This window comes from Lissotriton helveticus, chromosome 12, assembly GCF_964261635.1.
Source record: "Lissotriton helveticus chromosome 12, aLisHel1.1, whole genome shotgun sequence".
Taxonomy (NCBI): Eukaryota; Metazoa; Chordata; class Amphibia; order Caudata; family Salamandridae; genus Lissotriton; species Lissotriton helveticus.
The window spans coordinates 755587126-755614803 of NC_136073.1; positions in this window are offsets into that span (position 1 = coordinate 755587126).

The window sequence follows — 27678 nt, forward strand, 5'->3', positions numbered from 1 at the left end:
AGTAAAGCATCCAGTCCCGGTGGGCGGGGCTAAAACTGGACAGAGTGGTTACTAGGAGGGACTAAAAAGCCTCACAAACAACGGGAAGCCAGGGTTTAACGTGCACGATGACACTAGCAAATGGAAACAGGGGGTGAAGCCTACAGTCCAATTTCAAACAGTATCTATTAAAAGAAGCCCTCGCATGGCGAGAGCAGGGCATGCGCGCTGCTAACGCCAGGCAAGACCTAAAAAAATGCTTTATTTAAAAAGCAGTTACAGGCATGGTGGTCTGCTGACCCCAGTAGGTTTCTTCACTTGAAGCTAATGTAGAGGAACTAATGCCAAGGAACCAATAAGAATAAAAGTATATGTTTCTCAAGCTAATGTGCCAAATCTGGATTTCAAATAAATGTAACTTTTTACCCATCTGTGATGTGCTCTGATCGCCACCTTGAGCTGAGCAGTGTTTCCATTACCACAGACACTTTTTTCTATGAAATGAGTTTGAGAAGTTTTCCTAAACTGCTAGCTCCATGTGTAGTTGTTAGAGCAACATTTTCAATCAGCGACAGTCAATCTTACTGTGGAAGTTCTTGGATTGTTAAATGTAAGAAAAAGAACCTTTTCTTACATTACTCGAGAAGCTACTAAGACAGTTGAATTACCAGTTTGTGAACCTTTCTAGAACTGGTTCTTGGACTGTCTCCCAAGTACTTTGAGAGCCTGTTCCTGAATAGGTCAATGACTTGTACTTACGCTGGCTATTAAATAGTTAAAGAACCTCCCCTTTGAATGGTTTGTGAATCAACTTTTTGATTTGTGCAAATAAGAATTTCTGATCCATTCTTATGGAATAATCTCTGAAAGAGGTAGGTGTGTATCTGAGCCTTCTGAATGGCGTCCATACAAGGTTTCAACCACAGTCCTTGAACCCCTCACATTCAGTATTGGTGGAGTGAGCAACAATTTAAATCTGTGAAAGCTAATCAAGATTATGAGAGTTTTGGACACAAATCACAGTGCATTTCTTGGATTTTTCAAAGATATGTTCTTGGACATTCAATAACCAGTTATTGAGACTTGACAGGAACAGTTGTTAAATAATTCAAGACCTGTTCCAGACCTTGAACTCTCCCACAACCAATACTGGAACAGTTAAAAAAATCTGTCCAAAGGTTTGAGGTCCATTCTTGCATCTGTCCTGAGGCAGGTGAGTAGTTGAAGTACTGGCTGAAGGATATTTTTGTGAATCTCTCCAGAACAGTGTTGTGAGAGTGTACCATACACTTTTGTAACTTAAACTACTGTTAAGAAACATTTGAACTTTTGTGAGGAATTCTGACTAAGCTTGCTCATTTCCCCGGCTCCTTTACTTAGAATGGCATAATCACTTATTGACAGCATAAAGAAAACACAGAAGTAAAACTCACCTGGTCCTAGAAAATCCCAAAGCAATCGATGTCCTGAGCAAAGCAATCTCAGTCAAGCGCCAAAACGTTGGAATCTTCTAACATAACACAGGTGTATCTGAGAACATACATTCACCCACAAGGAGCTCTTTTTGCCCCCATTGAGTCATAACAAATATTTATTGCTACCAAAACAAATTATCAACCTTAGATTGATGAACAGCTGAGTGACCCACCAGCAATCTAACCTCTTGACCAAGAGGTCTAACACGAACCCCTGGAATAGATGCATTTGTTGGCTCAACCACCAGACCCAACCATCTATATGAGGTTCGTAGAGTCAACCCCAACCTTCAATACTTAAGGAAAAACTTTAAATAATCAGCTATTCAGAATGTATCATAAAGGGTAATTCCGACTCCACTAAATGTCTAATAAGCTACAGTCATGAGATGCTGAATCTCTTGTTTCATGTACAGCATGCTGATGTGGCTAATTCCGTGCTACATGAATACTTGTAATGCAATACATAGTAAATAGGAATATTTGTTTCTTTTGTTAAAAGACAATACAGAAGGAATGTAGATTTGAATGCTTCCTTCAGGAAAAAGCAGACACGTTTCACTTTGCAGGTTTCAAGTTTTGGACGAATACTTAAAAGCTATTTCAAGAATAGTTCATGCACATGCTGCTGGTGGACTTGTCGTTGACATGTCGGAGAAATCGTAGGTTGTTTCATTCTCTGGTAAAGTTGATTTAATTCTCTAAGGGAACCAAAGACAACTATGGAAGCTTGGTAAAGTGTGTCAGCTATGCGAAGTAAACATCCGAAACCAAGCCTTCCCACCTGGATGAACTATGATGAGGATGTTCCAGAAATATAGTTTATGAACCCAAAAAAGCAATGCATATGAAAACTGGTCATTACTTTATTAACAATTTTTAAAAATCACTGTATTTGAATACTTTTTCCTTTTTCCTTTTTGTCTTTTGTTCTGTATTTTTCAAAGTTCACACTGTTTGCGGGAAGTGTAAATAAGCTAGTTTGTAAACAAATAACTAGAAATATCTCAGACTCTCTAACTGACAAACAGCTGTAATGGCATTGCACCTACTAGGTAAAACTGGACTTCTTGCCCTAATAATTTACATGTCTGCATGTTATGTGGCTTTAAGGGGGAAACTATGTTTGACTAACATTGTCTTTGTACATCAATTATTCTAGACAATGTCTATCCATTTTTCTTTGAGGAAAGGGATACACTGTACTTCTGTAAAGGTAATATTTTAATGAATTGTAGCCTCTGCGTAGAACATCAAGTTGCTTGTTATTTGTCTACCGTTTTTATAAAGGTAGAGTCTGAAGACTAATGGTTTTATTTATTCATATTGTACTGTAGTTGTTTATTGATTGTACAAATTACATGTTTATGTGTTGTCCAATGTCTGGCTTTTTATGTAGTGCTTAATGTATGAGTCAGCCTTTTTGTTAGTTCTTCCATGTTGCCAGCTAATGAAACTCACAGGTGATATAGCGAATTGTTAAGGATCGCGCAAGTTGATCAATGGGAGCAGCTAGGATTAGAGCTTGTGTTGTACAAAAGATGAGTAGACCTAAACATACAACAGCTTTGAGTACCCTCTGGACTTGGGAGTTTTTGTTCACAACTCTCATAACTTTTCAAGAAAAGCAGAAAACCTTCTAATAGTGAAACCCCTATCAATTGTTTTATGGATGTTCATTACTTTAAGTATGCTGCTCTTTGCTATGAATATGGTTTGATCCAGCATTGAGACCAAAGCATATACATGTACATTCAAAACTTGAGTGTGCAAGTCCAAGCCTTTTTGGAAGTTTAAAAGTGTGCACTTATCATCTCTGTACATAAACCTGGAATTTTCCAATTAGTATATTGCCATCTTAAAATAATTCCAGTATATATTGCTACCAGGATTTTGGGACTGTCTAATGTGTCAAAATTCTGTAACACATATCTTGTTTGCATAATTTTTAAAAACACAACTTGAAATGTTGAGCTAAAAACACAAATCTGGAGTAACAAATTTATTATGCATTCAAACTGTTTCTCGGGAGATATTTTTGAATTAGTAAATTTACTAAAACCTTTTTTGAGTTTTTTGTAGTTCTCATCAAAGCAGGGTTGTCAATGACTTAATTGCTTTTTTTTAAAATTCCTACTTCTCACTTTGTCCAAGTCCCTCTCATGTATCGTTTCTTTGTCTATTATTATTAATATCTATAGAGAAGAGGACTGTACCCTGTTGTATGGCTTTATATCACCACTCAGACATCCTGGTAGTCCATAAAATTGTAATTTTGTCTTTAAATGTTTGTATTTTTTTTAAATATCAGAAGAATAAAATAAATGTATTTTATTACAAAGAATTGTTTGAAAAATCCTAAATTCTGTGTTTTCATTGTCAGAAGTTATCATTTCTTATTCCATTGTATTTACTTCGTACCTTGTGTTCTGAAGATTCACAAGTGGCTCACTATCCGTTTGATCAGTTTGACGACTGTACAAGATGTAGAAACTCTAGATGATTAGTCATTAAGACACAAGCACTCCAATTTTGGACATATGGATAAAAACATTTAGACGTTTGGCACAGTAACACAATGTGTACCCTATACTAACATCTATAAACCAGCCTTCTGGGGCCTTATCATCTACAGTGAGCACATCAAGTGCTAATTTTAGACATAGGGCTGGATCACAAACCACTTTTGGCTAGGCACTATGGCATGTCTATGGCACTAAGGCAGTGCTTTGTGCAAACACGTTTTACCACTTTGAATCAATGTTTCTGGAGGTGGTAATGTGTGACAAGAATGTTTGTACATATTTGTGCCATTGCATTTTGTTTTGTGATTTGGCCCCATATCTCTTTTTAATCAACTACTGCAAATTGTATCTTTACTCATTTTTTTCATACAACAAGATATTTTAAGGAAAATACAGTTCATCAGCGGTGGTACAATTACATCTGTAACTTGCTATTAAAAAACATTCTGATATATATTTCCCTTTTTAATGCCTTTTCTTACTCCAGGTAGCGTATTGAGAATAGAGCACGTAAGCAAGTCTAATGTTCACTTGCAGTGATACAATCCCAAATGTTGCAACTGAGTCTTCTGTGACTAAATTGTTGCTTATGTTAGGCTGAATCTTAGGAACAGCTCCACTGCTATCCAATTAACTTGATGACTAAATGTATGTGTAACCACAAGAGTCAACTTTTTAAAAGATGATTGAAGCAAAGGGAAGACTGAGGATTCATCTAGAGATCACAATATTGACTCTGTGCCACTTGCCGTGATTATTGAATTATTAACCATGCAATTGAAAAAGAATGAAATTAAATATGGTGGTTACTTGTTCGGTATTGCTATTATCATGACATACCTGTTTCCGGTATGATTCTTCTGGATATGTGGCTATTTGCTGCATCATTTAGTAGTTGTCCTTTTCAAGGTGTGGAATTCTGAAAGCATCACATTATCAAACACCCCACATTTGGGAGAGAGACATCAGGAAGACCTAACATTTCTGATGACAATTTTATTATCCTGAAAAATGGTTTTGGTACTAGAATGAAACACTGAAAGATTTGACTCACATACTTATTTTCCAAAATTATTATCTGTGGTTTAAAATGTTTGACTCGTTGCAAATGAGTAAAGAGTTAGAAAGAATCCAGCTATTTGACAAGTTAGATCGAAATGAAGCATGCCTTGATGACCATAGGTTACAGGGGCACATGATTACAACAGGACCAATATAAAGCAACACATAGAATACAATCACATTTATCCCATGTATACCTGGGAAAGATTATATGCAGTTAGAAGGAATGGATTTGCATACATTTTACTTCCATTCTGAACAGTTAAGATTGTTTAAATCCTAGTATCCTTCTAGCATGATAGTAGAATGAGGTTTATTTTTCTTTGACACTGTAGTTAAAGTCTGTTCATTCTTATACAGAAATATTGTGAATCAGAATCCAAATTCAAAACCCAGCCTTCCAAAATCAAAATAAGTTTATTTCGGCATTCAATGCATTTTCAGCCCAAACTATTTCTTTGTGCCCCACTGAATAATTAAATTGTGGCATATTTGTCCCTTTGAAGTGGCAGCCCTTTTTCTGTTTCTTCCTTCATTATGGAACATCCATCAACAACAATGTTGTGCAATTGCTTGGATATGGCTTTTAATGTCTGTACATAAGAACTCTGACTGCCAACATTTTGATCTTCCATAAATTTGAGCCCCACTCCTGAGATGACCGAGGCGTAGATCTCCTACTATTGTACTTACCACAAGTTCAGCTCAAGAACTATGCCTCACTATAACTTCAACAAATAAGCTTTCAAGATTATAACAAAATGCATGTCAATAAGTTTAAGTGAAAAATAATGAATTTTGGGTGATAATAAATGACTAAAACACCATTTATATCCTGATCTGGCATTTAAATTTACTTAGACATAGTTAAGGAGAAAGAAAAGATGGATGATTTAAACAGCCTTTTGTGTTACTATGTGGAATTTGACTCTAGTTGGTTACCAGCACTCTCCGCAATCACACATCAAATACTGGGTGAAGATGAGCAGCGGAATGCATCCCTATATATTAAGAGAACATAAGGCTTGCACTGTACAGATCTCTTTGATGTTGTGCACAATTTCTTTTTGTCCAATTTTAGGCTGTTCATAGTTTACTTTCCTCGACTACATCTCTTCTCAATGCAGCTCTTCAGACTGTACTTCTCACAGCACTGTCGATTTGCTCTGGGGCCGTGTGGAGACTGTGACTTGTTGTTTACATCGATAAATCTAAAAACAACAAAATCACTAGTCTTCCAGACTGACCCAGACAATTAAAAGCGTGCAGATAGGGAGGATTCAAAAGGTGAGGAAGTCGCTGGGAGAAAAAAGTGAGAGCAATGGGCAGGAAGGATAGACAACTGATTTGGAAGTGTGAAATAATTTAGTGACTTAAATAATTACCTTCCACATTTATGTTATGTACTCCACTGATTCAACAGTCTCCATGGGCACTAGAAAATAAGGAGAAGATTTTCACAATGAGATGTCATAAGAGCAACATTTTAATGTATGGAAATTAGGTAAGAAGAGCATTTGGTCATTAGCAGCAACCGTGGTATGTTGATAAATGTTCTTTTTTCTGACTCTTGATCTAACGAAATGTCATGCAATTTCATTTTTCAAAGTATTCATTTGCTGTCTTGCATTTGGTTTGGTTTGCATGGGATTTTTCATCATCAGGATTTTAGAGAAAGGTGTAGCACAGAGACCAGGTTGTAGATGATGCCCCCCAACACATCAGAGAATGAGGAAACGTGTTTCTTTTCTTCTTACCTTATCCATTGCAGTTGACACAGTCAGTCACATTATTCTGATTAGGGATCAACGCTGCAGTCTTTTATTGTTTTATTTCTTATCTCTTACCTATAGAATCGGTCACAGTCTGACAAATTATGGTACTTACTCTGTGGATGTGGTACCCCCCAGCAAATGTAACTAAAGATTCCACATTGTCCCCCACACTTTCCATCCTCTATGTGGAACACTTTGATATCACCTTTAGGAATTCAGGGATCTTTACCATCAATATGCCGATGACACTAAACTTTACCTTAAGGGCTATCTCACCACTCTCTCAAAGCTTGGAGATCTATACCAATGGTTGGAATACTACAACTTGAAACTCAGCCTGCTAAAAATTGAGTTCTAGCTTCCTAAATTCACCTAGAAAATCCAATTTCCCTTTGTAAAAGTGGATGAACTACTGTTGCATCTTGTAATGTATACCAGGTATTGCTGACAATACAAATTTGTTAGGTTGCAGTCTCGATAAAAGACTCAGGCTCAAATCCCAAATTGATAAAATGGCAATAGCTTCTTTGTGGATGGACACATATTGATAACGCACTTTTGTATAACATCAAAATGCATTTTCGCTTATCAGGATTTAATAGATCAGTGTTGCTGTCAATTTCATGCATTTCATGTCATGGACACTTATGGGCCAAAATATTTTTCTGCCTTTAGTTCTTTGTATAATTCCTATTATGCTTTAGAAGGAATATTAATGAGCATTGTATTTTTTTCAAATTGTTCTATGACATGTTATGCTTTAGCAGGTGTATTGATGAGTATTGTACTTTATTTCAAATAGTTCACTGCATGTTCTTCGAATTTTCGCAATGACTTCATTACCAATCAGGGACCATCCAACATCATTTTGATTTAATTTACATACATGTTTTTCACTTCTTTCTGGGGTGTTCTATTAATTTCATTCCACTCCACGCGCTCGGTCACACGAATACGTTAGCTTAAAATGGTCAATGGCCTGGGCGTTCACTCACTGGGATTTTCAATGGCGTTACAGAGGCACCTTGGGGGAGTCGTATTCATATTTAAGGTAATGACGCCCACAAGCACCGCGTGTGCCTGTCTTTTACAACTTTAGAATTATATTTGAGCATCTGGGTCAGTTTGAACATTGTTTATCTTTACTCCTCAAGCCTTAATAGGGCATGGTTTGTTGACTATCTTAGGGGCCGCTGCTCACAGTCAACTGTTAAACACAGGAGTCGTCGCATTGACTTTTAAGGTAATGACTCCTTTATGCGCCGCTAGTGCTCATTCCTTATAGCCACGGAGTTATATGTTCACACTAGTTTAACTTTGAACATTTTCTCTTTTCTATAGCTTCTGCCTCAATCAGGCATGGCTGACTAGACTATCACGGGTGCCACTACTTGCGGGCAGTTGCTAAACACGGGAGTTGCTTGTCAGTATATACGCTTGACAGCTATGTTGGAACCACCATTTGATCTTTTTTGCAGGTATAGTACTATTAGTGTTCACGTATGGGTCACATAATGCAAAGTCGTTGACACGCTTTTAATTTCGATTTTCATTTCAACTTAGGTTGTGTCCATTTATCTTTGTAATTTGTTACCTCTTATTGGCATAGAAAGGGTTTCCATAACCATTAACAGGGCTGCAACCATTGATTTGCATTACAGATGTAAGAGTTCCACTTTTACATCCACACAACTTGGTGCATGGTGGACTATGCACTCTCTCTAGGGCATGTTGACCAGATGTTTCAGTGGCGTTGAAATCTGTATGACTAGTTTAACAAATCGGTATACATTGTCAAAGGAAGTACGCCTTTCTTTGCATTGCGGTGACGTTGGGAGAGTCTGTAGGTCTAACTCTGATAATTGTTAAGGGCAGATGTTATTGCAATACACCTAGTCAGAGATATTAGACTTTTACATGTTAGGGAGCAGGGTACCTTGCAGATAGTGTCAGAAAACTAAATATATGGGATTAGTTCATTTTAGAGATACATCTTTAGCATACATGACGGGTGTACTCTGGTTATTGGTTAGTCCCACTTTACGAGGAGTTTAAAATTATAATTGCCACCAATAGCTTGTATATTCAGGGCACAAGTCCTAAAAAAGAAGGGGGGGGGGGGACTAACCTAGTTAATCAGTAAGCAAGTGGCATCACAGCATGTGACATCACGCCGTGTGACATCGCGGAGCGTGACATCACAGGAAGTGGCATCACAAGAAGTGACATTAGATCTTAAGCCCTCACATACATAAGCCCTCACATACATGTTTAGCAGGTGTATCATGAGTACATTTGAGCACATTTCGAGTATACTTGCAAACTCTCCTGATTTAGGCAGAAGATTCACACTTTTGTACGCTACACATAAAACAATGTTGGCTTTTGTCAGCCTAAAGCTTCCTCTAGCCATAGTGCTTTAAAAGAAAAAATAGTGATATTTAAATTATTACAGCGCCTTCTCAGGGGTAGTAAGCACTATATAAATGCTATTTATTTTGTGCAAATACTGGGAAAGACCAACACATCTGACATTCTTACAGTGCATGCATATCTCATAAACAGGGACTGAACAAAGTGAAAAGTTGCCTCTCTTAAGTATGTGTAAAGTGCTAACAAGGCGTGTGCCTTTGTTTCTCCTCTGCTGCATTTGCTTCTAGGTATGAGGCTCCTGACTGCTACCAGCCAGGAGACTCCAACAAAAGGAGGCCTGATGACCCCTCAGACTTGGCCTTTGTTAAGAGCCAGCAAGAGTCAGAAATAAGAGAGCCTATCCCCACCTGCACGTTGTTGCTGATCAAAAGCAGATAACAACGTTCAATCCCCGCTGAAAGTGTCCCGGTGTTTGGAAATTACACTGGGACGAATTCAGCATCTTTATCAGTGGGGCCCAACTTCTTGGCAGGGTGGATGGTGTCCACCCCGTGAAAAAAGTGGGTGGACGCCGTCCACTCGCGTGTACCCCCGACTCGTGCCCTGTGTATACTAATTGGTTTACTATTTTACCAACTATATATATTAAGTATATATACCAGGGCCACTGGAATTACTGAAGGAACACAATATGCGGCAGAGAGGACTAAATTATGTGATTAGAAAAGGTAAATTTTGTGGCATAATGCAGAAAATGTTGTACTTTCATTTCTTGATTATTTTGTCATTTTTATGCATGGTAACACCGGGCAACGATTTCATCTCATTAATCCCTTGCGTGCTGATGACGGCTCCCGTCCGTCATGCATCACAGTGCTCGTGTGCCGATGACGGCTGGGGGCCGTCATGAACCCGCCCACTCTTCGAAACGGCCGCACAGGTGCTGAATCGCGGCCGCGCCCAAGGGTTTAATAACAACAGTTAAACAACCAGATACAGCTAAAAACAACTGAAGGATGACCAGTCAACCTTTGGGAAGGAACTTCCACTGAACTTGAACACATCTCTTTATGTTAGCTGAGTATGCAGCAGATGAATGGTTATGTAGCAAATGTAGCCAATCCATACTTACGCGGAAAACATCACCACAGAAGGATTGCATAATTCTAGTGGCCCTGAAACATACATTTATATGTAGTCACACATTTGCCTGTGAAACACCCCAAGCACAGTCCTCGGGTCAGTGTCACCACTAAAGGTAGAGAATCGCCACACTTTATAATGCTTAACAAACAGAGGTGTAGGCACTCATATATAGCAGTGAGCATGAACGTTTATTAAAAAGTCCCAGGGGGTGTGTCACTGTGTGTGTGGGTGTGTGTACTTGTATGGATAATATAGCCTCTAATATTAAAGAATAGCAGGGGAAACAGAATAGGCACCTCAAGAACCATTTTGTACACTTACGTAAAAAATTCTACAGGATTAATTTACCTTGATTTTGAAGTTCGAATCCTCTGTAAAATCTTGGAGGACGCCGACAGCTGCAAAATGGATAAAGCAGACAATGTGTTGAGGCAAGACGAAGGAAGGAATATACACAATTGTAAGGCACCTGAAAAAATGTACACAATTTGATTCTGGATGCAGCGTACAAGTGAAAGGAATGACCTATGCAGCCTTCACTGTAAATGTAAGCGGACATCTCTGCAGATCTATCATTGCTGAAATGATTGTAGCCCATCACCATAGTTACTGGGTACCATGATTGCCTTGGCATTTCATAATTATGCACTACGTGAATTTAAGTGGCCAATTTGACTGCTTCAGGCAGCATTCTGATAGTTTCGGAGCAGACAATGCAAAAGAATGGGATTAGGGAAGAATGAACAGACAGGGTAATTCGCTGCTGTTGTGTATGTATGTATTTGTGTGTGGGTGTCTGTGTGCATGCGTGTGTGTGTGCATGCGTGTGTGTATAGGTAGATAGGTTGTCTATTTGTGTGTGTGTGTAGGTTGTTCCTTTTTGTGTTTGTTTATTTATTTATAAAGTTTTATATAGCGCAAACTTGATCCCAAAGAATATCAGAGCGCTTCACAATTTGTGGCAATTAAATAACTTCCCACCCTATTCCCCTATAAACCCACTTATCTGTGTATATGTGTGTGTGGGTGTACATGTGCGTGTGTGCATGCGCGTGTGTGTGTGTAGGTAGGTTATCTCTTTTTGTGTGGGTGGGGTGTGTCTGTGTGTGTGTGTGTAGGTTGTTTCTTTTTGTGTTTGTGTTCTCTTTGTGTATGTGTGTGTCTCTTTGTCTCTCTGTTCGTCTGTGTGTATCTACTGAAAAAAAAATCAAGGTTCATTTGACGGTGCGTACGCCAAGAAAGTATTGAAATTTGTGAGTTATGTTTGGGTCTGCAATTCATACCTTGTACAACTGCCACACAACTAATAGTTCACGCGCCAAACGCAATGCTTAAGACTTCACAATCATTATAACAGCAAATAACAACACATAAATACTCAATGTAATGAATTAACAAGAAATACTTAAAGCAATACTACAAAATCATGTGTTTAGTAGTGGTAAGGGTAATGTGATATATAATTGCTCTTCAGTTTTATTCATGCCATTTTTAATTGTATTTGTCTTACCTAGGGTGAAATCAAGAGCATTGCATTTGGTGTGTGAGTTATGGTTTGCATAGTTGCTGAGTGAGGTATTGATTGCGATTTTAAACATAACTTGAGATTTTTTGTGTTTTTGTGACTTTTATAAACATTGCAGAGAGTATATGAAGCAATGTAATGCCATTGATGAGTATGGCGGGGCTGTGTTGCAGTTAAACAGCACTACACTCTGAAGGACTACTTGTGCTAGTTTACCAGCTAATGCAAGAATGCGGGGAGAAATTATATGAACAGCCAGGTATTGAGGGCTTTCCTATGAGATCAGTTGTATACTCAGTAGTACATTGTTCCAGAGGTGTTGGGCTTGGGTTGCGAATGCTCGACTCCCAAAGCAGGGTTTTCAGCAATAAGAAATACAGGGGCATATTATCAAGAAAGGGCCTTACATTATCGCCGCTTTTATCGGCAGGAAACTGCCGATAAAGCGGTGATAATGTGCTTGATAATATGCTCTATGAATTCCAATCGAAGCCAATGTTACATGTCTTCACATCTAACATGGGCTTCAATTGGAATTCATAGAGCATATTATCAATTCCATTATCGCCGCTTTATCAGCAGTTTCCTGCCGATAAAAGCGGCGATAATGTAAGGCCCTTTCTTGATAATATGCCCCACAGTGACGGGCAAAGAGGGCTAATGAAGGCTTCTGGTTCTAGTATAGCTCTTTCCTCAACTTTAGGGAAAACCATAGGGGTTGCCATATAGGAAGCAGTGTGCAATACAAGATGCCTTGAAGATGATGCATTTAAAGGCAGCAAACCACTGCAAGCAGTTCAAAATAGGTTTATCATGGGCTAAAGTAGGGAGCATTAGTTACCAACCATGCAATCTTGTTTTGGAGGAACTGGAAGCCAAGTAACAGTGCCTTTTTCTGCGGTGCCTATGAGTGATGCAACACAGGGTTGTCTGGACTCAGGGGAGATAATAGCAGGCTAAGGTACCATTTTCTAGTGGAAAAAATTAATGTTGTGATGATCAGACACTTGACTATCCATCTATAAGCGAGGAACAATTTAAACCCCAATTTTGACTTGTTTCGCAGGTACTGGGCATGGGTGAAGTCCTCAGGCCGAATGGGGGTATCCCAAGGGTTCTGCGTGCCTCCAATAATAAAAGAAAAAGTCTGTTTTAGCCACGTTAAGCTTTAGCCTCTGTTGTCCCATCTAATTCCTTACCACATGAAGACACCCTTGCAGTAAGGGGAATCACTGGTTGAATTTCTCAATCTAATGAGGATTTGCATGTCTTCTGCATAGTAATTGACATGTAAGCTAAAAGGCCGAATGATGGTGTCCACAGGCTTCATACAGGTGTTAAAGAGACATGCGATAAAACAGGACCTTGAAGAATTCTGCAGCGACAAATGGTAGGTGTGGAGGGCAAGGGCCCTGGATCCGATTGTTAAGTTCTCACATTTAAGAAAGAAATGAACCATTCTAGGACCTTCTATCGATTGGGCGCTTGTGAGGTTTGTGGTGCTCATATAAGTACTGCATATTGTTTTTAGATGAACAAAACTTAAGCTCCGCGGTGCTCTCAAATTAGGAAGATACACCCATCTCCCTTAATTGTCAGTTCTGCGACTGACTATCAATAGGGTATTCCTAATAATCATGACCGCGCCACCAACACGCTTTTCATCTGTGCGGTCTGATAGATAACATTTGCTTTCATGCTTGATTGTTGACTGCAGCAAAGATAGCAATATCTTGTCCATGCTGCCTTGATGGTGATGCTGGGAGCGTCCCTGGCTCGCAGCATGTCCCAGTGCAGATAGCTAGCCTTTCTCCAAACCTTCCGTGCACCTTTGACGTAAATATGCTCCCAATCTGTTTTTAAAGTTAGTCGGTTCTCTGCAAATGCCCGGACTATCCTCCAACAACCAGATCGACAAGTGCACTCCTGCAGAGAGAAACCAGAAGTAGATAAACAAATGACAAAAATCTAAAATTCTCATTGTTAAACATTTGAACAACATCTGACCTAGTTGCAATCAGTATGCAGAAAAAATTAGAGGGACGTCACAGTAACCAAGCAGGCCTTCCGTTTAGCAGCACCAGTCAAGCGTTCACACGCTCCTGATCGATTTTTTTAATTTTTAATTTTTTTTTAAATAATATTTTATTAAAACAAAAGGCAGAGTCAACATCCAATTAGCATGCTCCTGATCGATTTTTAAAGATCCTGGAGTCTCTGTGTGTGCTCGAATGTTCCTCCAACAACTAAACCATTGAATACAACCTTGTGCAGAGAAACCGTGGAAAAGGTTAGAGCAAAGACATAGTTAGCTTTAGTTCAAAGATCTTAAAATTTGTGAAAACATTCTCGGAAATCAGAAATTCAATTAAAAAATCATGGTTAATGTAGACTTATGGTAACGAACTCAGACCACAAACAAAACTGAAGTGTGCAAGTTGAGGTTAGGACCAAAATCTATAACTGGCACAACATTCATGCAATCTATAACTGCACAGCAAATGCAATGCTAATGACCTCACGTTATTGCAACAGATGCAATTACAAATGTTGCATTAAATCTTACAGATGAAATGACAAATCACATTGCCCTTACTACTTTGAAAGAGATTACTATGAATGTAATATTCATGGATTTGAGTTTGTGTTGTTATTTAATTAGTCTTTGCATTTAGGTGGTGTTTATTGGTTCAAAAATTGTGAGGTATTAACCATTACATTTGTTGTGCGAGTTATGGTTTGCATTGCTGTTTTTTAATTTATAGATTGTGGTCCTAATGATTACGTTCGAGTTTCAGTGGTTTTCCGGTTTCACTTTGTAACCATAACTGCTCTGTAATTGTGCTCTTAAGTGAATGCTTGAGTTTTTATCCACATACATTGAGATTTCATAACTAAAGCTAATCAAAAGTCCACTTTAACCTTTGTTTTAGTTTTAGTTATAGTAAAAAAATAAATATATATATATATATATATATATATATATATATATATATATATATATATATATATATATATATATATATATTGAAGCTCTGGCTTGCTACCATAGAAGAGGAATCACTCGAACATCACCGAAGGCTCCAAGCCTCAGCCTTTATTAAAAGGTATGGAAGGCATTTTTCGCGGATGCCTTTAGCAGTCATGCGCCTGCCTGACGCGTTTCAAATAGTCTTCTTCAGAGGCTTCTGGCGGATGAAGAGCACTCCGGCACCTCCCTTTTCATTCCTAATGGCGCGCCTGCTGATAGGCTGCTTGGATAGACCTGCGCCAAGGCGCAGGTCTATCCAGGCGCGCCATTAGGAATGAAAAGGGAGGTGCGGGAGTGCTCTTCATCCGCCAGAAGCCTCTGAAGAAGACTATTTGAAACGCGTCAGGCAGGCGCATGACTGCTAAAGGCATCCGCGAAAAATGCCTTCCATACCTTTTAATAAAGGCTGAGGCTTGGAGCCTTCGGTGATGTTCGAGTGATTCCTTTTCTACGGTAGCAAGCCAGAGCTTCAACATAATGACGGCGGCCGTGCCGTCAGGAATGCACCATCCCGAGAACCTGGGGGCCTTGGGTCTGTCATCCAGCCAGCCCCGTGGTGGGGCATCACCGTTAAGGATCAGGAAGACATCTCCAGCGGGGACCCATTCCGGGTCTTTTAGTCCGGCAGAACATTGCACATCAAACCTGCACTTCAAATCCCATAATCCTTGGCGCAGGTCTATCCAAGCAGCCTATCAGCAGGCGCGCCATTAGGAATGAAAAGGGATGTGCGGGAGTGCTCTTCATCCGCCAGAAGCCTCTGAAGAAGACTATTTGAAACGCGTCAGGCAGGCGCATGACTGCTAAAGGCATCTGCGAAAAATGCCTTCCATACCTTTTAATAAAGGCTGAGGCTTGGAGCCTTCGGTGATGTTCGAGTGATTCCTTTTCTACGGTAGCAAGCCAGAGCTTCAACATAATGACGGCGGCCGTGCCGTCAGGAATGCACCATCCCGAGAACCTGGGGGCCTTGGGTCTGTCATCCAGCCAGCCCCGTGGTGGGGCATCACCGTTAAGGATCAGGAAGACATCTCCAGCGGGGACCCATTCCGGGTCTTTTAGTCCGGCAGAACATTGCACATCAAACCTGCACTTCAAATCCCATAATCCTTGGCGCAGGTCTACCCAAGCAGCCTATCAGCAGGCGCGCCATTAGGAATGAAAAGGGAGGTGCGGGAGTGCTCTTCATCCGCCAGAAGCCTCTGAAGAAGACTATTTGAAACGCATCAGGCAGGCGCATGACTGCTAAAGGCATCCGCGAAAAATGCCTTCCATACCTTTTAATAAAGGCTGAGGCTTGGAGCCTTCGGTGATGTTCGAGTGATTCCTTTTCTACGGTAGCAAGCCAGAGCTTCAACATAATGACGGCGGCCGTGCCGTCAGGAATGCACCATCCCGAGAACCTGGGGGCCTTGGGTCTGTCTTCCAGCCAGCCCCGTGGTGGGGCATCACCGTTAAGGATCAGGAAGACATCTCCAGCGGGGACCCATTCCGGGTCTTTTAGTCCGGCAGAACATTGCACATCAAACCTGCACTTCAAATCCCATAATCCTTGAGCAGGCGCGCCATTAGGAATGAAAAGGGAGGTGCGGGAGTGCTCTTCATCCGCCAGAAGCCTCTGAAGAAGACTATTTGAAACGCGTCAGGCAGGCGCATGACTGCTAAAGGCATCCGCGAAAAATACCTTCCATACCTTTTAATAAAGGCTGAGGCTTGGAGCCTTCGGTGATGTTCGAGTGATTCCTTTTCTACGGTAGCAAGCCAGAGCTTCAACATAATGACGGCGGCCGTGCCGTCAGGAATGCACCATCCCGAGAACCTGGGGGCCTTGGGTCTGTCATCCAGCCAGCCCCGTGGTGGGGCATCACCGTTAAGGATCAGGAAGACATCTCCAGCGGGGACCCATTCCGGGTCTTTTAGTCCGGCAGAACATTGCACATCAAACCTGCACTTCAAATCCCATAATCCTTGGCGCAGGTCTATCCAAGCAGCCTATCAGCAGGCGCGCCATTAGGAATGAATAGGGAGGTGCGGGAGTGCTCTTCATCCGCCAGAAGCCTCTGAAGAAGACTATTTGAAACGCGTCAGGCAGGCGCATGACTGCTAAAGGCATCCGCGAAAAATGCCTTCCATACCTTTTAATAAAGGCTGAGGCTTGGAGCCTTCGGTGATGTTCGAGTGATTCCTTTTCTACGGTAGCAAGCCAGAGCTTCAACATAATGACGGCGGCCGTGCCGTCAGGAATGCACCATCCCGAGAACCTGGGGGCCTTGGGTCTGTCATCCAGCCAGCCCCGTGGTGGGGCATCACCGTTAAGGATCAGGAAGACATCTCCAGCGGGGACCCATTCCGGGTCTTTTAGTCCGGCAGAACATTGCACATCAAACCTGCACTTCAAATCCCATAATCCTTGGCGCAGGTCTATCCAAGCAGCCTATCAGCAGGCGCGCCATTAGGAATGAAAAGGGAGGTGCGGGAGTGCTCTTCATCCGCCAGAAGCCTCTGAAGAAGACTATTTGAAACGCGTCAGGCAGGCGCATGACTGCTAAAGGCATCCGCGAAAAATGCCTTCCATACCTTTTAATAAAGGCTGAGGCTTGGAGCCTTCGGTGATGTTCGAGTGATTCCTTTTCTACGGTAGCAAGCCAGAGCTTCAACATAATGACGGCGGCCGTGCCGTCAGGAATGCACCATCCCGAGAACCTGGGGGCCTTGGGTCTGTCATCCAGCCAGCCCCGTGGTGGGGCATCACCGTTAAGGATCAGGAAGACATCTCCAGCGGGGACCCATTCCGGGTCTTTTAGTCCGGCAGAACATTGCACATCAAACCTGCACTTCAAATCCCATAATCCTTGGCGCAGGTCTATCCAAGCAGCCTATCAGCAGGCGCGCCATTAGGAATGAAAAGGGAGGTGCGGGAGTGCTCTTCATCCGCCAGAAGCCTCTGAAGAAGACTATTTGAAACGCGTCAGGCAGGCGCATGACTGCTAAAGGCATCCGCGAAAAATGCCTTCCATACCTTTTAATAAAGGCTGAGGCTTGGAGCCTTCGGTGATGTTCGAGGGATTCCTTTTCTACGGTAGCAAGCCAGAGCTTCAATATATATATATATATATATATATATATATATATATATATATATATATATATATATATATACTTTAGCTCATCCAATAGTCCCCAGCTTGAGAATGGCCAACCCGTGTGCAGCATACTTTGGTCATAGGGCCTGGTCTACACCCAACCCGCTACTGGCAACCAAACCTACTACAGATAGCCTTTGGCAAGGCCCTGCGTCAACCCTGAAGGCCATAAACAGCAGAGGTTGGCTGCGTGCAGGTGTACTGCAGAAAATTATTTTTGCATTTTGTTTCACGATTCGCGAATTCTGTTCTTGGCTCAAAATCAGACTCAAGGAAGGTCTGCAGGACCCAGGGAAGGTCTAGTTTCCACAAATCTGGCACAAGGTTCATAGATGCCACAATAAAAAATATTTTTTTCTATTAATCTTAATGCAGTGGGACCCCTTGGGGCCACCCAAATGGGTATAGGGGTCAGTCGCTACAGATTCAACTTGCCCACTTATGTCATTTTTGTTTTCCATTTTTCCCACCATGGGGCTGTTGCAGAGGCTGTGACAGGCTGGCTGAAGGAGATGGTCCTCAAACTGGTCCTTGACTGGAGTCTTTCCTATGGGACAGAACAATCACATTCAGCTGCAGAGACTTCAGAGCAACACCCTTTCAGCTCCCCTGTGGGATTCCCCAAGGGTCATCCTTAATCCCCGCTCTATTTAACTTGTATGTCACCCCTCTAGCAAAACTGGTATGTTCTTTTGATTTCCAGGTATCTTCCTATGCGGATAATACCCAGATCATTGTTTCCATCTCCGGTAACTGGGATGAGATGACGGACAGGTTTTGTGCTTGTATGCAGGAGAGCAGCCGATGGATGAGGGAGAACTGGCTCAAAATGAATGTGGAAAAAAACTGAGCTCTTGGTGTTTGGAGCAGAGAGTTCAATCTGGAGAAGCTGCTGGTGGCCAGAACCAGATGGAATCATACTTTCCCCAGGGTAGTGGACAAAAACATGGGTGCGATTTTTGATAACACCTTGTCTTTCGACACCCAGGTTAACAGAACAGTGATTCATTGCTTCTGAATTATTGGTATTTTGAAGCAAAAACTGACTTTTCTTCTCAAAGAGCTCAGGGTTTCAATTGTCATTGCTCTTATCACCAGACCACTAAACTGTCCTGTATGTAAATGTCAATCAGTACTCCTTAAACAAGCTCCAAATCATCCAGAATGCTGCTGCAAGCCTTGTTCTGGGAATACCCAAACTCTCCTCGGTGAGGGAAGGACTGAGATCCCTTCTTTGCCTGCCAGGAAAGAAGCGAGAGTCCTTTAAAGCTCTCTGCTTGACACACAAAGCTCTCCACTCTCAGGGGTCGAGTTATATCAGGACAAACCAGAATTGATATGTCCCTACGGTACCGCTGCATTCGTCTGGACAAAACAAGGTGGCGGTACCTCGGTGTAACAAAACTAGGTGGGGGGAATGTACCTTTACTGCGGCAGCTGCCAGGCTTTGGGATTCCCTTCCGGAGCATATCAGGAGCCTTAGTTCACACTTGATGTTACGCAAGCAAGTTAAAACATGGCTATTTTGTGGATTAACCCTCCTTTTGGGGGTGGTTTGGTGTGGATCCTGCTGTTCTGAGCTGCTCTCACAGTTCTCTCCCCTGCATAGTGCTTTGAGGTATTTTTTGTCTAATGCACTTTACAAGTGCTACAAATACAGGGCTTCATTTATGATGTTTTACCGTAGGGCAGTGCCATAGGTCTACCTGCTGCACTGCCCTATGGTAAAAGAAAAGGGCAGGAATGTGCCGTATCTGTCAGATACAACGCATTCCTGTCCATTTGCCCTGCATGGACCCACAATGGGTTGCCGTACACCAACGCAAGCACCTTTGCACCATGGTGCATGCGTTGCGGGGATGATTATTTCTGTGCAGGAAAGGCAACCTTCCTGCACAGAAACAATCAGAAGAGGATTTTTCCTCTTTCTATGCACACATAGAAAAAGGAAAAACGAGGAGAAATAAAGATATTTCTCCTCCTTGTGCCTCCCTTCCACCTCTCCTGGGGAGACGTACGTTTTTTACACTGCCTCAGATTTACAATTTCTCATAAATCTAGAGCAGTGTCAAAAAGCCATGGATGTTGCTGGGAACACCCCTAGCAAAACCCATTTCAGGCCCCTTTAACGCAGAAAACTGCGTTAAAGGGAACAATATTTACGAGGCAGCATTAAGCCAAAAAAAGTGGCTTAGTGCTGCCATGTAAATATGGAGCAGGCTCCTGTGCCACGGAACGTCACAAAAAGTGACACTCCGGCGGCACAAGGGGCCTCATAAATGAGGCCCACAAATTTTGTGGTCTGTGGGGTCAACTTCCAGCTATCCTTGATCTAGTGATTACCATTATTTACGGACAAATCACACACTCGAGATTCAGTGGCGTAACAATAGCCCCTGCAGCCTCTGTACTCCCCAGGGCCTCCTCCGGCTCTGTGCACGGATGGCAGGACCTAGCATGAGAGTTCCTGACTGGGTCCGGAGCATGGGGGTCCCCTCCATGTGCATTGCTGGGGGGGGCCTCAAGTTTCATTACGCCACTGTTGAGATTAAACTATGGCTAGTCGGTCATAACTTTATTGATGCATTGTAGTATATCTTGGTTTACTAAAGAATCTGATAGACAGATTTCAGAGAATCGGAAAAACAAGGTGCAAGACTGACCTTCAGATTAAAAAAGTTGGATCATATAGAGATTCTGTTAAAGACTGTTCCGCTGGCTCTAATTAGCCTTGTAGCTCAAGTTCAATGCCTTTTGCTCCATGCCCAAACCCTTCTATAGAAAACCCTGGGTATCTGTGGAGACTTGTTCAAACGACAAACCAGCAAGAACCCTCCACTCTGTCACCTTCAATCATCTACCTGCTAACATAAATCCACTAACAGAAATTTGGTAGGGGGCCCGGAAGTTCAAAAACCACCATTTTTGAACCCCCTCAAGCCACCATTGATAACACAAATGACTTACTTATACTTAATCTTCAGGAAACTCAATAAGATCATCTCTTCAAAGCAACAGCTGATACAGCACAAACAAAGCAGTAAATGTATAAAACCCTTATGCTGGACTTTCTACTTACACCCAACTTTACCATCTCTCACGATCCATTTTTTTTCATGTCTGTCTAATCTCATCTGGGTTGTATTGAAATGTACGCTTTTCTGACATGGAAAAATATGAACTTGATTATAAAGATTATCTTAACCCCTTCAGTGCTCATAACACCCCCCCCCCCGGCCGTCATGAGTCACGGTGGGCGTGTGCGCATGACGGCTGGGGACGTCCGAGCCATGCCCGCGATTGGAATGTTGAGCACCGCGGCGGAATTCGCGTCGCAGCCAAGGCACTTCTTTAATCCTCATAGAGGAGAAAATGAAAAAATCAGCAGCGCCCGGTGCAGGTAAGCGCGGTGGGCCTGAGCGGGGAGCTGAAGGGGGGATGTCGACAGACGACAGAATAGGAGTTATTTATTTATTTAATTTGCCCTATTCCATCGACTATCGACACCCCCGGAGCGCCTCCCTCGCACCACCACGCCACCGCACTTACCTGCACCAGTTGCTGCTGAATTTTTCATTTTCTCCTCTATAAGGGTTAAAGAAGTGCCATTGATTCATTCATGTTCAAACTGATCGCCCATAGGCAAGCATACTTGGCTTTCCTATTAAAGTCCTTAGACTACACTCCATTTATATTATTTTAAATTAATCATTGTAGTTAATAGTTTAATTGAAACTAATTACCCTGTGGAATTCCAACAGACCAGTTGCAAATGGTTTCGACAGTGTTAAGTTGTTTTTTTTACCTTCTTACAGACTAATGACATAAAATAGCATTGAGCCATTTCGTTTCCTATTTTTATTTAAGAATGTACCTTATGTTTTCCACACAATAATTTCCGATGTTCTTAAATTCAGATTCCACCATGCCTCTAACAGAAACGATTTCAAATTGGTCAACTGGAATTTACCCCCAGCTGTACATGCATCCATGTGGATGCAAACTGGCCTTATTACCTTTAAAATTGAATCAATATAATTATATGAAAAGCAGCTGCTCTTGTAAACACCTGAGTGAACAAAGACTTTCTCCTACGAAAGGCACTTCCAGAATCAATTTGTTTCCAACGAAGCCGTGCACGAGAGATTAGCTCTTCATGGCATCTCTCTTCTAGCAGCTGGGGGCTCTGCATTCAATATATCCATGCAGGGCGCAGAGGACTGCTCTGCCATTTTCACTATTTAAATGGATTGCGCTTTCAACGATGATGTTTTGCAGCGAAACAGCAAGAGCCTGGTTTCTTTTAAAAGCAATTGGCAAGCGTCGGGATAGGCAGACACCTTCCCTTCCCAGAATCCTGCGGGATACAGTTAAAGAAACAAAAGTCCTACATTCCAGGAGGCGCCTTCACATTCGCAATAAGAGTGAACATTGAGCGACTCGGCCAGTCCCTACGGATAAAAACATACACATTTCAGCCAGGTGCGGGGGTAGAAAGAGAACATCTGTTATTTGAATGATTAACAACTTCAAACTCCGAATTTCTTTTTGAACAAAGTCACAAATATGCCGATAACTACCTTTTTAGGGCTCGGCCTACGTCACCACGAAGTGGGGCGGAGTTCCGAGCTCCTATTGTTGAAGAAAAAAAAAAAAAAAAGGTTTCTTTAGGGCTTGGGAAAGAAACATTCCTTAGTGCGCGGGCTTTTTTTATGGCATCTGCATAGTGATTTGTCTTCGCTGTGCTGTCTTTTTAGTAGCCTTGACGCGATAGGCTATATGTAATTTACGTCCGCCATTGTTGGCATTTTCTGTGCGGTTACGCGCACAGCAGTCCATTAATCTCAATTAGGAGCTGTCAGGGTGCCGCGATAATGTAATGCAGATGTTGTGGGCGCGTTCACCAGTCTGCTGTGAATGGCGGCGTTCGTGCTTTTCCTGTGTTTTCTTTTCGTGTAGGGCAGACGTGAAAGGCATGGTCTTAAGAGCAGAAGGCCATATATCTTCAATTATCTCGCTATCACGGCGGAGATAATTGAAAACATATGCCTGCAGTGGCACGCGCGCGAGGCCGAGAGCTGGTATCTTCCGTTTCACCTTCAATCTGTGGAAAGAAAAGAAGAAACGGAGACGATTCAGCGTGTGGTCTGCATTATACGAGAAAATGCATGTGTACCTTTAAGGCGAGGAAATGAGGCAATGGCTGTCTGGGGAGAATAGCAGTGTATTGATTCATAAGTAGCAGGATGACAATAACTTTTTCCCATATATTCCACACTCCATACCGCCGATATAACTAACGGGTATTACTATTACTCTGTTTATTGCTTTTCAGTGTACTGACCTTGGAAGGATGAAGGGCTCAGCTCTCAAACATGGACTGGGCCCCAGATTACCAGCGAGGGATTAGTTCCCCGTTTGCACTGGTATGCTAGTTTGGGTCTGTGTGCCACATTACTGAACAAGATTCAACAAACAATGCCAGAGAAAAAGGGACCCCGAGGCACAGATATAGGCAGGGACTCTCGGGACAAACAGAAAAGAAGCACCACCCTCGCGTAACCACGTCTTCAAAATTCAGAGTTCAGAATCAGAGTGCAGTTTGATAGTGCAGTTTGATAGTGCAGTTTGAGAGTGCAGTTTGAGAGTGAAGTTTGAGAGTGCAGTTTGAGAGTGCAGTTTGAGCGTGCAGTTTGAGAGTGCAGTTTGAGAGTGCAGTTTGAGAGTGCAATTTGAGAGTGCAGAGTGCAGATTGAGAGTACAGAGTGCAGATTGAGAGTGCAGAGTGCAGATTGAGAGTGCAGAGTGCAGATTGAGAGTGAAGTTTGAGAGTGCAGTTTGAGAGTGCAGATTGTGCAGTTTGAGAGTGCAGTTTGAGAGTGCAGTTTGAGAGTGCAGATTGAGAGTGCATTTTGAGAGTGCAGTTTGAGAGTGCAGTTTGAGAGTGCAGTTTGAGAGTGCAGAGTGCAGATTGAGAGTGCAGATTGAGAGTGCAGAGTGCAGAGTGCAGATTGAGAGTGCAGAGTGCAGATTGAGAGTGCAGTTTGAGAGTGCAGAGTGCAGATTGAGAGTGCAGATTGAGAGTGCAGAGTGCAGTTTGAGAGTGCAGAGTGCAGATTGAGAGTGCAGAGTGCAGATTGAGAGTGCAGAGTGCAGATTGAGAGTGCAGATTGAGAGTGCAGAGTGCAGTTTGAGAGTGCAGGGTGCAGAGTGCAGATTGAGTGTGCAGAGTGCAGATTGAGTGTGCAGAGTGCAGATTGAGAGTGCAGAGTGCAGAGTGCAGATTGAGAGTGCAGAGTGCAGAGTGCAGATTGAGAGTGCAGAGTGCAGATTGAGAGTGCAGAGTGCAGATTGAGAGTGCAGAGTGCAGAGTGCAGATTGAGAGTGCAGAGTGCAGATTGAGAGTGCAGATTGAGAGTGCAGATTGCAGATTGAGAGTGCAGATTGAGAGTGAGAGTGCAGTTTGAGAGTGCAGTTTGAGAGTGCAGAGTGCAGATTGAGAGTGCAGAGTGCAGTTTGAGAGTGCAGAGTGCAGTTTGAGAGTGCAGAGTGCAGATTGAGAGTGCAGAGTGCAGTTTGAGAGTGCCGTTTGAGAGTGCAGAGTGCAGATTGAGAGTGCAGAGTGCAGTTTGAGAGTGCAGATTGAGAGTGCAGAGTGCAGATTGAGAGTGCAGAGTGCAGTTTGAGAGTGCAGATTGAGAGTGCAGTTTGAGAGTGCAGATTGAGAGTGCAGATTGAGAGTGCAGTTTCAGAGTGCTGTTTCAGAGTGCAGTTTGAGAGTGCAGATTGAGAGTGCAGTTTGAGAGTGCAGTTTGAGAGTGCAGTTTGAGAGTGCTGTTTGAGAGTGCAGTTTGAGAGTGCAGTTTGAGAGTGCAGTTTGTGCGTGCAGATTGAGAGTGCAGTTTGAGAGTGTGGATTGAGCAGTTTGAGAGTGCAGTTTGAGAGTGCAGATTGAGAGTGCAGTTTGAGAGTGCTGTTTGAGAGTGCAGAGTGCAGATTCAGAGTGCAGATTGAGAGTGCAGAGTGCAGATTGAGAGTGCAGTTTGAGAGTGCAGATTGAGAGTGCAGTTTGAGAGTGCAGATTGAGAGTGCAGTTTGAGAGTGCAGATTGAGAGTGCAGAGTGCAGATTGAGAGTGCAGAGTGCAGATTGAGAGTGCAGATTGAGAGTGCAGATTGAGAGTGCAGAGTGCAGATTGAGAGTGCAGAGTGCAGAGTGCAGATTGAGAGTGCAGAGTGCAGTTTGAGAGTGCAGGGTGCAGAGTGCAGAGTGCAGAGTGCAGATTGAGAGTGCAGAGTGCAGATTGAGAGTGCAGAGTGCAGATTTAGAGTGCAGAGTGCAGATTGAGAGTGCAGAGTGCAGAGTGCAGATTGAGAGTGCAGAGTGCAGATTGAGAGTGCAGAGTGCAGATTGAGAGTGCAGATTGAGAGTGCAGAGTGCAGTTTGAGAGTGCAGTTTGAGAGTGCAGAGTGCAGATTGAGAATGCAGAGTGCAGTTTGAGAGTGCAGAGTGCAGTTTGAGAGTGCAGAGTGCAGATTGAGAGTGCAGAGTGCAGATTGAGAGTGCAGAGTGCAGTTTGAGAGTGCAGATTGAGAGTGCAGTTTGAGAGTGCAGTTTCAGAGTGCTGTTTGAGAGTGCAGATTGAGAGTGCAGTTTGAGAGTGCAGTTTGAGAGTGCAGATTGAGTGTACAGATTGAGAGTGCAGATTGAGAGTGCAGAATCAGAGTGCAGATTCAGAGTGCAGATTGAGAGTGCAGATTGAGAGTGCAGTTTCAGAGTGCAGTTTCAGAGTGCAGATTCAGAGTGCAGTTTGAGAGTGCAGTTTCAGAGTGCAGATTGAGAGTGCAGTTTGAGAGTGCAGATTCAGAGTGCAGATTCAGAGTGCAGATTCAGAGTGCAGAGTGCATAGGGAGTGCAGAGTGCATAGGGAGTGCAGAGTGCATAGGGAGTGCAGAGTGCAGAGTGCATAGGGAGTGCAGAGTGCATAGGGAGTGCAGAGTACATAGGGAGTGCAGAGTGCATAGGAAGTGCGGAGTGCAGAGTGCATAGGGAGTGCATAGGGAGTGCAGAGTGCATAGGGAGTGCAGAGTGCATAGGGAGTGCAGAGTGCATAGGGAGTGCAGAGTGCATAGGGAGTGCATAGGGAGTGCAGAGTGCATAGGGAGTGCAGAGTGCATAGGGAGTGCAGAGTGCATAGGGAGTGCAGAGTACATAGGGAGTGCAGAGTGCATAGGAAGTGCAGAGTGCATAGAGAGTGCATAGGGAGTGCATAAGGAGTGCAGAGTGCATAGGGAGTGCAGAGTGCATAGGGAGTGCAGGGTGCATAGGGAGTGCAGAGTGCATAGGGAGTGCAGCGTGCATAGGGAGTGCAGAGTACATAGGGAGTGCAGAGTGCATAGGGAGTGCAGAGTGCAGAGTGCATAGGGAGTGCAGAGTGCATAGGGAGTGCAGAGTGCATAGGGAGTGCAGAGTGCATAGGTAAAATTACAATACAACTCACATAATACCACTACACACCACATGCACACACTCCATCACACATGACGAAAACACATTGCCATTTACAATACCATTAGCTCAAACTCAAATAAATCCGAGCCCGATTGCATTTCTAATGCTTGTTTGCAGTTCTTTTTAGCACTCAAGGACTTTAGAACACTTTACAGCAGAACCATTTGCCACGCATCCAGAGGTGGCCGGCACAGGTAAACGCGGTGGGGCAGGGGCGGGGCGGGTTGGGAGGGGGGGAGTCGACAGACGACGGAATAGGTATAATTAAAGAAATAAATAATACCTAATCCGTCATCCGTCTGCTTCCCCCTTGCGGCGTCCTGCCCCACCTCGTTTACCTGAGCCGGCCGCTGCGCGCACCCAAGCCTGCTGAGACGGTTCCAAAATTGGAACCTGGTACCGCGTGTTCTAAATTCAGCAGCTCTATCCACTCATCCAAGTTCCATTACTCATTAAAGTTTTACTTGGAATCATTCATGCTAGGTATTAGGCATTACACACAGAAAATCTTCAGTAGCATATTGTGGTGAGAAGCCATAGCGTGGCTGTCTGAGAACTTGAGGGATCATCGCCGTGGTCCTTTTCCACTAGAAGCACACCACATAGAAGCTCATAATATGCAACAGAACAGCGGATTATAAAACAAAACCACAGCGAGTCCCACGTGATGGTAGTTGGTCCAAGAAACACAAAGTCTAGGATCTTCAAAATAAGCACACAGGCACTTACGTGGGTGAAAGTCTTTCCGTACCTGGGTGTCTTGTTTGATGCCGATTCATGAAGGAACCCCTTATTATCCAGCAAGCAGTCAGATCTTGCTCAGACCAATGCAGCTATCTGGAAGGTTGCCTCTAGACTGGGAAGGAAACTGATCAGCGCCCTGCTACTAATCTATCAAGCCAAGAGTGTCTCCGAAGCTTGCTACGGAAGTGCTCTCTGGGGCTACAGAACACATGAGTCTCTTCTATGATTCCCCCATAGTACCCCGTCCTACATAATACATGAAGAGTTGGGGGTAAGCTACCTTTCGGACATTATAGCCCTTCACCCCCTTTTAAGTTGGATTGACATTTGGACAAAAGAAGCTCACTTAAATAGATTGATACTGCAGGACTGTCTATCTCTCAATTTCGC